We start from the raw sequence: 12,136 nt of genomic DNA, 5'->3' as shown, positions 1-12,136 counted from the left end.
AGTAGGCCTTGCTTATTTCACCAAGACAATACCAAAATTCATTCTGCACATGTTGCAACAGCATGGCTTCATAGTAAAAAAAGAAAAAAAAGTGCAGGTGCTAAACTGGCCTGCCTGTCGGCCATTGGAAATGTGTGACACACTATGAAATGCAAAATATGACAGTGGAGACCCTAGACTGTTGAGCATTTGACATCATATATCAAGCAAGTATGGTCAATAATTCCATCCACCCATTATCACTTACCTTGTGTAGGGTCACAGGCAAACTGGAGTCTATCCTAGCTGACTATGGGCAAGAGGCAGGGTACACCCTGGACAAGTTGCCAGGTCATCACAGGACTGACACATAACTATTCACACCTACAGTCAATTTAGAGCCACCAATTAGCCTAACCTGCATGTCTTTGGACTGTGGGGGAAACCAAAGCACCCAGAGGAAACCCACACAGACACAGGGCAAACATACAAACTCCACACAGAAAGGCCTCCATCAGCCACTGGGCTCGAAACCAGAACCTCCTTGCTGTGAGGCAACAGTGCTAACCACTAAACCACCGTGTAAATAATTTCATGTTCAAAACTTCAACAATTAGTGTCCTCAGTTCTTATTGAGTGGTGTTGATAGAAAAGGTAAAAATGGGCAATATGCCCTTGTCCAATACTTTTTATCGGGACATATTGCAGGTATCAAATTCACAATGAGTGTACATTTACAAACAACAATAAAGTGTATCAGTTTGTACATTAAATATATTATTTTATTATATTTAATTGAATACAGATTAAAAAAGATTTGCAAATCACAGCATTCTGTTTTTACTGAAGTTTTTCACAGCATCTTTTTTTTTTTTAAATCAGAGTTGTATGATTTAACAGTAGGAATTACCTGATTTCTGCAGCATCTTGCTGCATAGAAGCCACTCTAACCTAGTATTGCCAAATTGATTCGCTGAATATTTTTAGAAGGAAAGAATGAGACATGAAGTTCCTTTGTTCCATAATGAGTTGTAACAACAAAAAGCATTTTTAACCACTTACCCTCATGTTTATAATCAACAGGTAATGGATTTTTGAATAATTATGATGAATAATAATTGATACTGATCAAATGGGCAGTATGGTGGTGTAGTGGTTAGCACTGTTGCCTCACAGTAATAAGGGTCTGGGTTTGAACCTAGTGGCCAGTGGGGCCCTTTCTGTGCGGAGTTTGCATGTTCTGTCTGTGTGGGTTTCCTCTGGGTGCTCCAGTTTCCCCCACAGTTCAAAGACATGCAGGTTAGGCTAACTGGTGGCTATAAATTGACTGTGATTGTGAATGGTTGTCTCAATGTGTCAGCCCTGTGATGATCTGGTGACTTGTCCAGGGTGTACCCCATAATTAGCTGGGATAGGCTCTAGCTTGCCTGTGACCCTGCACAGATTAAGTGGTTACGGATAATGGATGATACTGATCGAGAAATAGAAAAGAGTCATTTTAATTTCATTCATTTGTCATAAATGGTCGGATGGTTGCTATTATATAATAAATTGTCTGCTGAGCTCATCTCATTGTGAAATGTTCTGTATGGTTGTCAGTGTTGCTCCATAACAACTTGTACAATATTATTTACCTTCCCTAGATTATACTACATCTCTTAGCATAGACACTTCTGAATGTTCCAAAATATCAATATTTCTCCAAACAAGTTGTACAATATTATGTCTTTTCTCCAGAATATATGACAATTCTTAATTTGTTTTTGTACATATAAATGGATGAAAATTGATTGGAATAAATCATGGGGTAAACTGGGCAACAGAGTAGTTGACAATGAATTTAAAACAGTCTGCAGCAGTAACACCTGACACACTCCCTCTTTATTTTTATTTTTTGTTTCTTCAGCTGCATCTGTTACCACAAATGTTGTTTGTATCTGTGGTTAACTGATAACAAGTTGGTAAAGGAAGTATCTTCGATATATTCCATTTAACTTCATGTGTACTATTGTTTAGGTTTTTGTACAGCCTCTCATTGAGTCTGTATTACTGTGCTACTACTAGTCTAAGAGCGCAGTGATAGAGTGCAGAATCTGAGATCTGTAGATCTTTAATAGTAAGTTCAGTCGAGTCTGAGGATGTTTCTGAATTGAATCGTGAGCCAGAAGGGTTGTAGTCATCAGAACTTCGTGACTTTGCGCCTTTAAGCAGTAAAAACTGTGGTGCGCTGTTAGGATATTGTTTGTACCAGTAAAGCCGAATGTAATCACTGCTTGACTGATATGAACATTTCAGAGTAACAGTGTCTGTTTCTTTCCCCACAATGTTGGTATCTTTGTCCATCGGCCCAATTTTATCTGCAAAGCTGCCTGTTTGCAAAGAAGAATAGAAAGAAATTAATCTGTGAAATATTTCTGTAAACAAAATATTGACTTACAAAATTAAGAATTTAATAGATTAATACAAAAATGAGTATTAGTTGGTATAATTAATGAGCTGATGAAAGTGAATTACCTGTTGCCACAGTGAGAATCAGTGGGATGTATCTCACTGTGTACAGTAAGTTGTATAGTTGAGCCATTTCTGAACACAGCTCTGTGAGGATTCTGTATAATAGTGCTGTATGTGCTGAAGCTGAGGTTGAAACAAGGTTTACACATGAGGGGACATGTGTCTCTAGAAGGCCACACCCAGGAAGTGCAGCTGTTGTAGCAGAACGTTACACAGATCATCACTTCACAGCATCAGTGACAGTGAACTGAGTCACCAGTCCAACACAGAACAAGTCCTGCTGCTGATCAACCCAAAACATGCTTTTTTCCCCATAGCAATTGTAGTTCATGATGATTTTACCCATGAAATTGATGGATAATCATGATTTGACTCTTAAACAGCATTATTAAAAACAAACAAACAAAAACAGCACACATCCAGAACTGAATATCTCTGCCTACATAGGGGAGAGCGGGGTAAGATGAGCCAGAGGGTAAGATGAGCCACCCCCTGTTTCTAAGAAACAGTAAACAAATGTGATCATGTGACCACATTCAAAGGGGGGGCGGGACCATTTACTTACACTTGTGGAGAGGAGCACCACATGTCAAACTAGGTGAGGGAGATATTTATAAAAATGTGTTTTTGTGCTTTCTAAGTCAATTCCATGTTTGTCCACAGTGAAGATGATTTAGAGAAGACAAAAGTAGAATAATATTTAGACACATTAGGGTTAAGTTAGTGGCTTTCTAAGCTATGATATGAATGCTAATAAAAATAATTTTGATTAGCCTAATCCCCTTTATTAGCATTTTTCTACAAAATGGTGGCCACGGGGTAAGACGAGCCATTAGATGTGGGGCAAGTTGAGCCACTGGCTCAACTTACCCCATTGGTGGCTGAGCTTACCCAATATGGATGACACTTAAGTTTTCACATTTACTGGTCATATATGACAACAACATTATATATATATATATATATATATATATATATATATATATATATATATATATATATATATATGACATCAGATGAGGAAGACCAGTTGTTAGATGTGGGGGATTATGTTGTGGCAAAATTCACGGGGAAGAAGAAAGTGCATTTTTCTTCATTGGCCAGATAATCAAATTGGATGTCTTCGAAAAAGAGGCAAGATTTGTCAAAAGAAGCCGGTCATGCCATGGCTCTGCAAGAAAGCCGACCTTTGTCTTCAAAGAGAAAGATAAGGCTGTCCTGTCAAGACAGGATATTGTGAAAAAATTGCCCCACCCCTTTACTGTTGGGGGGACAGCACGGAGGGAGAGGCAAATGGTGTTCCCTTGCAATTTGAACGCTTGGAACATTGAATAATGATGAAATGATTGATGGAATGATTGCTGCATGTTTTAGCAATGTTTTAACCTACTGAAAGAAATAAGATTTTTTGGCACTGTTCTACTGTTTTAGTAATTTCTATAATATAGTATATCTCTCATTCCCTCTCTAACCATCCCTCTTTCTATCTATCTATGCATATCTCTCTCTCTCTATCCATCTATCTATCCCTCCCTATCCCATCTCGTTCTATCACCTCTCTCTTCATCTCCCCTTCTCTATGCAACGGCCCTATCCCCCACTTGATTGACTTGACTTGATTCACTGATTGCATTTCTAATAATAAAAGTCGTTTACTTTGTTAACCTAACATGTTTTGTGTTGGCTCAATTTACCCCACACAGTGGCTCATCTTACCCCGTGCATGGGGTAAGTTGAGCCACTTGACATTTTTTTTTCAAGAGGTAATATCACTCTAACCATAAGAGCTTATCAATTATGTTTTGCTCAGATAGTAACAGTACACTTTGAAATTTGGTATGGTGTGTAGACTGGAAGCAAAAATGGCTTTAACATGTAGTTATGATGAAAAATGTAAAAAGTGGCTCATCTTACCCCGCTCTCCCCTACATCCCTTTATCTTTACTAAGTGCACAGTGGATCTGGAAACTTTTCCTGAACATGCTGAGTGAGAGGCAGGAATTATCTTCATTTTATTTCAGAGTTTTTGGAACATCTCAAAAGAAGACTTTTTTTGTAGTAACTTCAGACACAAGCACTTCTATCAGTTTCTCTGAAATTAATCTTTAAGAAAGCCCATTTCTCTACCAAATTGGAAACACAGTGTGGGACAAGGTTTACACACAATGGGTTTGTAAAATGTCTATTTTTCAAAACCAGACAAAAATATCTTTGGCAGATCTCCTATGTAGAGGAAACACTGATACGCTCAAACACAATTTCAGCACATACAGTGGTGCTTGAAAGTTTGTGAACCCTTTAGAATTTTCTATATTTCTGCATAAATATGACCTAAAACATCATCAGATTTTCACACAAGTCCTAAAAGTAGATAAAGAGAACCCAGTTAAACAAATGAGACAAAAATATTATACTTGGTCATTTATTTATTGAGGAAAATGATCCAATATTACATATCTGTGAGTGGCAAAAGTATGTGAACCTTTGCTTTCAGTATCTGGTGTGACCCCCTTGTGCAGCAATAACTGCAACTAAACCTTTCCGGTAACTGTTGATCAGTCCTGCACACCGGCTTGGAGGGATTTTAGCCCATTCCTACGTACAGAACAGCTTCAACTCTGGGATGTTGGTGGGTTAACTCACATGAACTGCTCACTTTAGGTCCTTCCATAACATTTCAATTGGAACCCTTTGGTGACTGACCCCTTGAAAATGGTTCCTCCAGGAACCATGACGTTTCAGTTGTCAAGACAACGGAAAAACTAAAATACAAATACAAATACAAGAGCATTTTGTTTTGTGCACAAGAGCATTGTGACGTATCTTTCTGTTTTTGTATTTTAGTTTTTCCGTTGTCTTGACAACTGAAACGTCATCGTTCCTGGAGGAACCATTTTCAAGGGGTCAGTCACCAAAGGGTTAAGGTCAGGACTTTGACTTGGCCATTCCAAAACGTTAACTTTATTCTTCTTTAACCATTCTTTGGTAGAACGACTTGTGTGCTTAGGGTCGTTGTCTTGCTGCATGACCCACCTTCTCTTGAGATTCAGTTCATGGACAGATGTCCTGACATTTTCCTTTAGAATTTGCTGGTATAATTTAGAATTAATTGTTCCATCAATGATGGCAAGCCATCCTGGCCCAGATGCAGCAAAACAGGCCCAAACCATGATACTACCACCACCATGTTTCAGAGATGGGATAAGGTTCTTATGCTGGAATGCAGTGTTTTCCTTTCTCCAAACAGAACACTTCTCATTTAAACCAAAAAGTTCTATTTTGGTGTCATCCATCCACAAAACATTTTTCCAATAGCCTTCTGGCTTGTCCATGTGATCTTTAGCAAACTGCAGATGAGCTGCAATGTTCTTTTTGGAGAGCAGTGGCTTTCTCCTTGCAACCCTGCCATGCACACCATTGTTGTTCAGTGTTTTCCTGATGGTGGACTCATGAACATTAATATTAGCCAATGTGAGAGAGGCCTTCAGTTGCTTAGAAGTTACCCTGGGGTCCTTTGTTACCTCGCCGACTATTACATGCCTTGCTCTTGGAGTGATCTTTGTTGGTTGACCACTCCTGGGGAGGGTAACAGTGGTCTTGAATTTCCTCCATTTGTACACAATCTGTCTGACTGTGGATTGGTGGAGTCCAAACTCTTTAGAGATGGTTTTGTAACCTTTTCCAGCCTGATGAGCATCAACAACACTTTTTCTGAGGTCCTCAGAAATCTCCTTTGTTCATGCCATGATACACTTCCACAAACATGTGTTGTGAAGATCAGACTTTGATAGATCCCTGTTCTTTAAATAAAACAGGGTGCCCACTCACACCTGATTGTCATCCCATTGATTGAAAACACCTGACTCTAATTTCACCTTCAAATTAACCGCTAATCCTAGAGGTTCACATACTTTTGCCACTCACAGATATGTAATATTGGATCATTTTCCTCAATAAATAAATGACCAAGTATAATATTTTTGTCTCATTTGTTTAACTGGGTTCTCTTTATCTACTTTTAGGACTTGTGTGAAAATCTGATAATGTTTTAGGTCATATTTATGAAGAAATATAGAAAATTCTAAAGGGTTCACAAACTTTCAAGCACCACTGTAATTATTGTGCAACAGCCCGAAATAATATTTTAACAGGTAATATGATGTTCATTTAAAATATTTTCTACAAAATATTTGTTATTGAATCAAATAATTGGATTTTATTTGATCATTAGCATTTTTAAGATGTCATTAGTGAGGATTACTATTTAGGTCTAATCCAGAATAAACTTTAGCAATTCATAATACGTAGGTACACAAATTAACATCACAGACAAGCTGATGAAGGAGGGAATGTAAACGCTAATGCTAAAGCTAACACGGCTGCTCAGCGGTGGACCCACAGTGACTTCCGCATACACAGATACTGTAAGAGCTGATAATGCAGTGTAGTGTTGAATAGACTCTGGCTTGTGCTGGTAAAACAATAGGAAACTAATGCTACCAAATTTTAACGTTGCATAAAAGAGAAAAAAAATGGAGGTAGCACAAATGTTCATAAAAGTTTATTAAGAATGGCCTATATTTTATTTAGCTTCTTTTTTAATAAAAGGAATATTTTACTTTATAGGCTATTATGTTTTATTCCAATCTTTACAAATGGGAGGAAATGATTATTCTTGGTTATTAAGAAAATGAAACCAAAGGTGTTTTTTTTAACAAAAGGAATATTTAATCTGATACAGAATAAGAAAATAAATGTTGTATTTTTTTCTTCCTTTTTTTTTTCAAAAATATCTTCAGAATATTGAATCGTGAACCCAGTATTTCGAATCGAATCAAATCATGAACTGGTGAATCGTTTTGCTAAATATTTATTCTTTTTGTATTATGTAGTTATTTATGTATTTTTATTTATTCACATTTATTTTTTCATTCATTACTGACAGACTGAATGAATGTGAATCACATGAGATGCCCTTAATACAGTTGTGGTGAGAAGTTTACATACAGTTACATGAATGTCATATTTGATATGAATGTCATGGCAATATTTGGGCTTTAAGTAATTTCTTTGAACTGTTCTTTTTATGTGGCAGAATGATTGTATAGCATACATCTTTAATTATAAAAAACACTAGAATTTGGTGCACAAGTTTTAATTTTATTTGGGTTTTCTGAAATCAACACAGGGTCAAAATTATACATACAGGGTCAAAAATTTACATGCACTCACTTAGGCCAAGTTTACATTTGACCGTATCTGTCTCGTTTTCTTCGCGGATGCACTGTCCGTTTACATTAAAACGCCGGGAAACGGGAATCCGCCAGCGTCCACGTATTCAATCCAGATCGTGTCAGCTCCGGTGCTGTGTAAACATTGAGATACACGGATACGCTGTGCTGAGCTCTAGCTGGCGTCATCATTGGACAACGTCACTGTGACATCCACCTTCCTGATTCGCTGGCGTTGGTCATGTGACGCGACTGCTGAAAAACAGCGTGGACTTCCGCCTTGTATCACCTTTCATTAAAGAGTATAAAAGTATGAAAATACTGCAAATACTGATGCAAATACTGCCCATTGTGTAGTTATGATTGTCTTTAGGCTTGCCATCCTTCCACTTGCGAGTGGTAAGTGATCTGCGCTGGGATCACACACACAGCGGCTCAGTCCCAAATCACAGCTTGTGCACTTCACTCGCGCGCTGTGTGAGCTGCGCAGGGCCGGAGTGCGCACCCTCCAGAGGGCACTCGCTGTTCAGGGCGGAGTGATTTGGAGCGCAGGATGCCTGCGGAGCCGAGCGTATCCGTGTATTGGCGTTGCTATGTGCACGCGAATCGTGTATTGGTGTTGCTGTGTGCACACTAATCGTTTTAAAAACGTTAATCTGATGATCCGCTGATACGGTCTAATGTAAACATGGGCTTAGATTATTAATTCAGAGGTGCTAAAACTTCCAAAATGTCTCTTATCTTGCCAAGGCCGAGGTCTCTTAACTTTATGTTAGTGATCATGATTGACTACAGCTGGTAGCTTCTCTGTGCCTTCATAAAAAGGGTTTGTTTACAGTACTCATTGGATTGACCAATACACAGTAAAATGGAAAAGTCCAAGGAGCTCAGTGCAGATCTGAGAAAGAGGATTGTAGATATACACAACTCCGGAATGTCCCTTGGAGCCATTTCTAAACAACTGCAAATTCTAAGATCAGTTCAAACAATTGTATTCACGTTATTGTGAGGTGTAGTCACTTTGCCAAGCCACTTTGCTTCAAGAAAACCCAAACTGTCACCCTCAGCTGAAAGGAAATTGCTTTGGATGGTCAGGAACAACCTGCGAACCATCATGGTGATGAATCACTGTCTACAGGTCAGATCACCATGGACTAAGAGGCTGCTATCCAAGAAATAACCCCCTGCTCCAAAATAAACATTTTCAAGATTAACTAAAGTTTGAAGCGGACCACATGGACAAAGAAAAAAGCCTTCTGGAGGATAGCTGTATGGTCAGATGAGACAAAGATTGAGTTGTTATATGTGATAACTTAGGCAGCATAGGCTTCGTAGACTCGTTCACGTCCAACCTGAGGATTTTGCCTTCCTGAAGCAGCGGTCTCAAAAGTAGCCGGTCACCGGCGGCAAATCGCCGTCTGTGGCTTGTTATGCCGCCGGCTATTGTCAGTCGAGTCACAAAATTTAATATTAAATATTTCTGACAGCAAAAAAAGTTGTGAACGTAAATTACATCCACTATGTCATGTATGTCCGTTGCCGCGTCAACTGTGTTTACATCCTCGACACGAGTGCAGCCATTACTGCCGCCTGTGTTGCCAGATTGTGTTTACATCCTCGACACGAGTGCAGCCATTACTGCCGCCTGTGTTGCCAGATTGTGTTTACATCCTCGACACGAGTGCAGCCATTACTGCCGCCTGTGTTGCCAGATTGTGTTTATATCCTCGACATGAGTGCAGCCATTACTGCCACCTGTGTTGCCAGATTGTGTTTATATCCTCGACATGAGTGCAGCCATTACTGCCGCCTGTGTTGCCAGATTGTGTTTATATCCTCGACATGAGTGCAGCCATTACTGCCACCTGTGTTGCCAGATTGTGTTTATATCCTCGACATGAGTGCAGCCATTACTGCCACCTGTGTTGCCAGATTGGGTGGTTTTAAGTGCATTTTGGCAGGTTTTGAACATATTTTGGGCTGTAAAACGTCAGCAGTATCTGGCAACATATTTTTTTACTTAATACAAGAAATTAATGGATGCCAACGTTTTTGCCAAAATGGTATTTTATTTTCCATTGTTTAGGCAGCTTCAGCATCATACTGTGAGATTCTGTTCAAATTGTTTTTTTCTTCTATGAAGCCTGAGCCATTTATTTTATTAGTTTATAATTATTGTTTAATTTAGTCTTCAGGAGAGACTGCCTGCACACAGTATTAGTATTAATAGTTTTTTTTTCTTACATGAAAGCTGAGGCATTTATATTATATTTTAAGGTAACTTCATGTTGTGCTGTGAGGTTCTATGCACTTTAACTTTTGAACCAACAGGTGCATTTGGATAAGTAAAGCCTATTTTTCTGCATTTTTGTAGTCCTGCTAATCTTTTATATTGGTAAAGTTGTTTATAGGACCATTTCTCAGTGTCTGTTTTTTTAATCAATAGTTTTTCAGTAATAACTTAATATTTAACATGTCACTCAATTTTAAACAACCCCCGCGCCTCCCCCATGGCTTGCCCCTATAGTCTCCAAAATTTCTGTGGGAAACACTGGTGTGCGTAACAACGCTAATCAAGCTTAAGCTAGACGACCCGCCTCAAATACCCGTCCCGGGTAAATGTTATCCCAATTTTAGATGGCCTGTTCCAAACCATCCCGCCCCATGAAAAATTCGTGCTTGCATCTATCTATCTATCTATCTATCCCTGCATGCTTTGCGTGCATTATGTCTGCCGCTGGCAGACATTTTACCATTTTGCACCCTGCTGTAAATTATTTGTACCCTGCTATTCTCCCAAACTTTGAAGCCCCTGCTGAAGCGTATGCGTTTTGAAACAAAGTGCACCGAAGCATCTCCTAACATTTGTCCACGCTGTCCCGAGGCCCCATGTGTAGTCGTGGCCACGTGGTTAAAGCGATGTCCTCGACGTCCACTCGACGTCTCCCACGCTGCTTTGAATGTGCTGCCGACTCCATCTGAAATTGGGTTTGCCGATGGGCAGCCGAAGCCTTGTTCTGTGGCGGCTTTTACCCGAGCTTGTCCGGCAAAAGAGGGAGCGGTTCCAAGTCCAGGTATCTGTCCTGAACGGAAAGGGCTTCTCTCCCGGACAGGTCGAGTCAAAGCACTGTCGTAAAACGTTTGCCGGAAAGTCCGTGTTTTCTGCAAACTTGTAAAAGCACTGCCCAGAGTATTGCAATAGTGAGCCAAGTGCATGGCCCACGCGTGAGAGCAGCATGAGACCTCAGCATGTTCCATGCCGGATTCGCACCAGGTGTGGCAAGTCAGGGTGGCCAAGTGGTCTAAGGTGCTGTGTTAAGGTCTTAGTCTCCTCTGGAGATCGGTGTTCGAAGCCCACTTCTGACATTTGTTGCAGCGGGTTGTGGAGTGGCCTGTGCTTGGGGCAAGCAACAAACAGAGGCTTTGTGAAAGTAAGCGCTCTAAACGGCTATCTTTTTTTTTTTTGTCGCACACGAATTCCCGCGCCTCCGGTAGTCATGGCCAAGTGGTGAAGGCGACGGACTTGAAATCCGTTGGGGTTTCCCCGCGCAGGTTTGAATCCTGCTGGCTACGTGCGGCGTGACATTTGAGGCCCGTCAAGTGCTACCCGTCTCGGTCCGGCTGGCGGTGGATCGGTTTCGACAGGGCCCCTGTGCTCTCGGTGTGCAGCAGGGCGGCGGCCTTCTTTTGATCACCACGCATAGGTATTTGAGCAGTGACCCAAGCGCATTGCCAACTCACGTGGTCAGCACAAGACCTGCGTGCGGTCAACGATGCGTCTGGCCGAGTGGTTCGGCTAGCGGTTACCGGTGGAGAAGCGTTCTCCTATCTTGATCCTGAGGTCTGTTAAGTCCTGCTTACTGATGTTCGGGATGGTGTACTGATACCACGCTGAAATCCAGTTTTGCATCTTAAGCTACTGAAACGGATGCCTTGATGATTCCCTACGCAATTTAGCATGCTTACGAGTAAGTTTGAGATCCTCTTTGCCATACGATGGGTGTAAACTGGTCATTGCAGTCCATTCTAGGGTTTCATTTTACAACACTGGCTTTATTTAGCAGCGCTGCCCTTAGATGGTCGTACATCCTGTGCTCTTGGTGTGCAACAGGGCGGCGGCCTTCTTTTGATCACCGCGCATAGGTATTTGAGCAGTGAAACAAAATATGTTCATCTTTTACGAACAAACTATAACTCTAGAAAACTCTTTAATGGTCTTTCTAGTTTCATCATACAATTTCTTAATATTAGTATGCTGATAATGCCGATGCTGAGTGTTTTAAATATTTCCTCAATTGCACTTTTTTTTCTTAACAAACCCCTGTCGTCTTTTCAAAGTCAAAGCTCGAATCCCCGGAGCTACATGCGCTGCATTCGGACAGGTAATAATTTTACATACTAACTACGTATTTACA

General features: G+C 40.3%; 1 non-coding gene across 1 annotated transcript; it reads left to right on the top strand.

Moving 5' to 3' along the window:
* Positions 1–11,212: 11,212 nt before the first annotated feature.
* Positions 11,213–11,294, top strand: trnas-uga (transfer RNA serine (anticodon UGA)). The gene has a single exon. It is a non-coding gene; the product is annotated as a tRNA-Ser (tRNA).
* Positions 11,295–12,136: the final 842 nt, after the last annotated feature.

The sequence above is a fragment of the Neoarius graeffei genome, chromosome 1 (genome assembly GCF_027579695.1).
Source record: "Neoarius graeffei isolate fNeoGra1 chromosome 1, fNeoGra1.pri, whole genome shotgun sequence".
Classification (NCBI taxonomy): Eukaryota; Metazoa; Chordata; class Actinopteri; order Siluriformes; family Ariidae; genus Neoarius; species Neoarius graeffei.
Note: the sequence above shows the minus strand (reverse complement) of the source record. Positions and strands in the feature narration are given on the sequence as shown.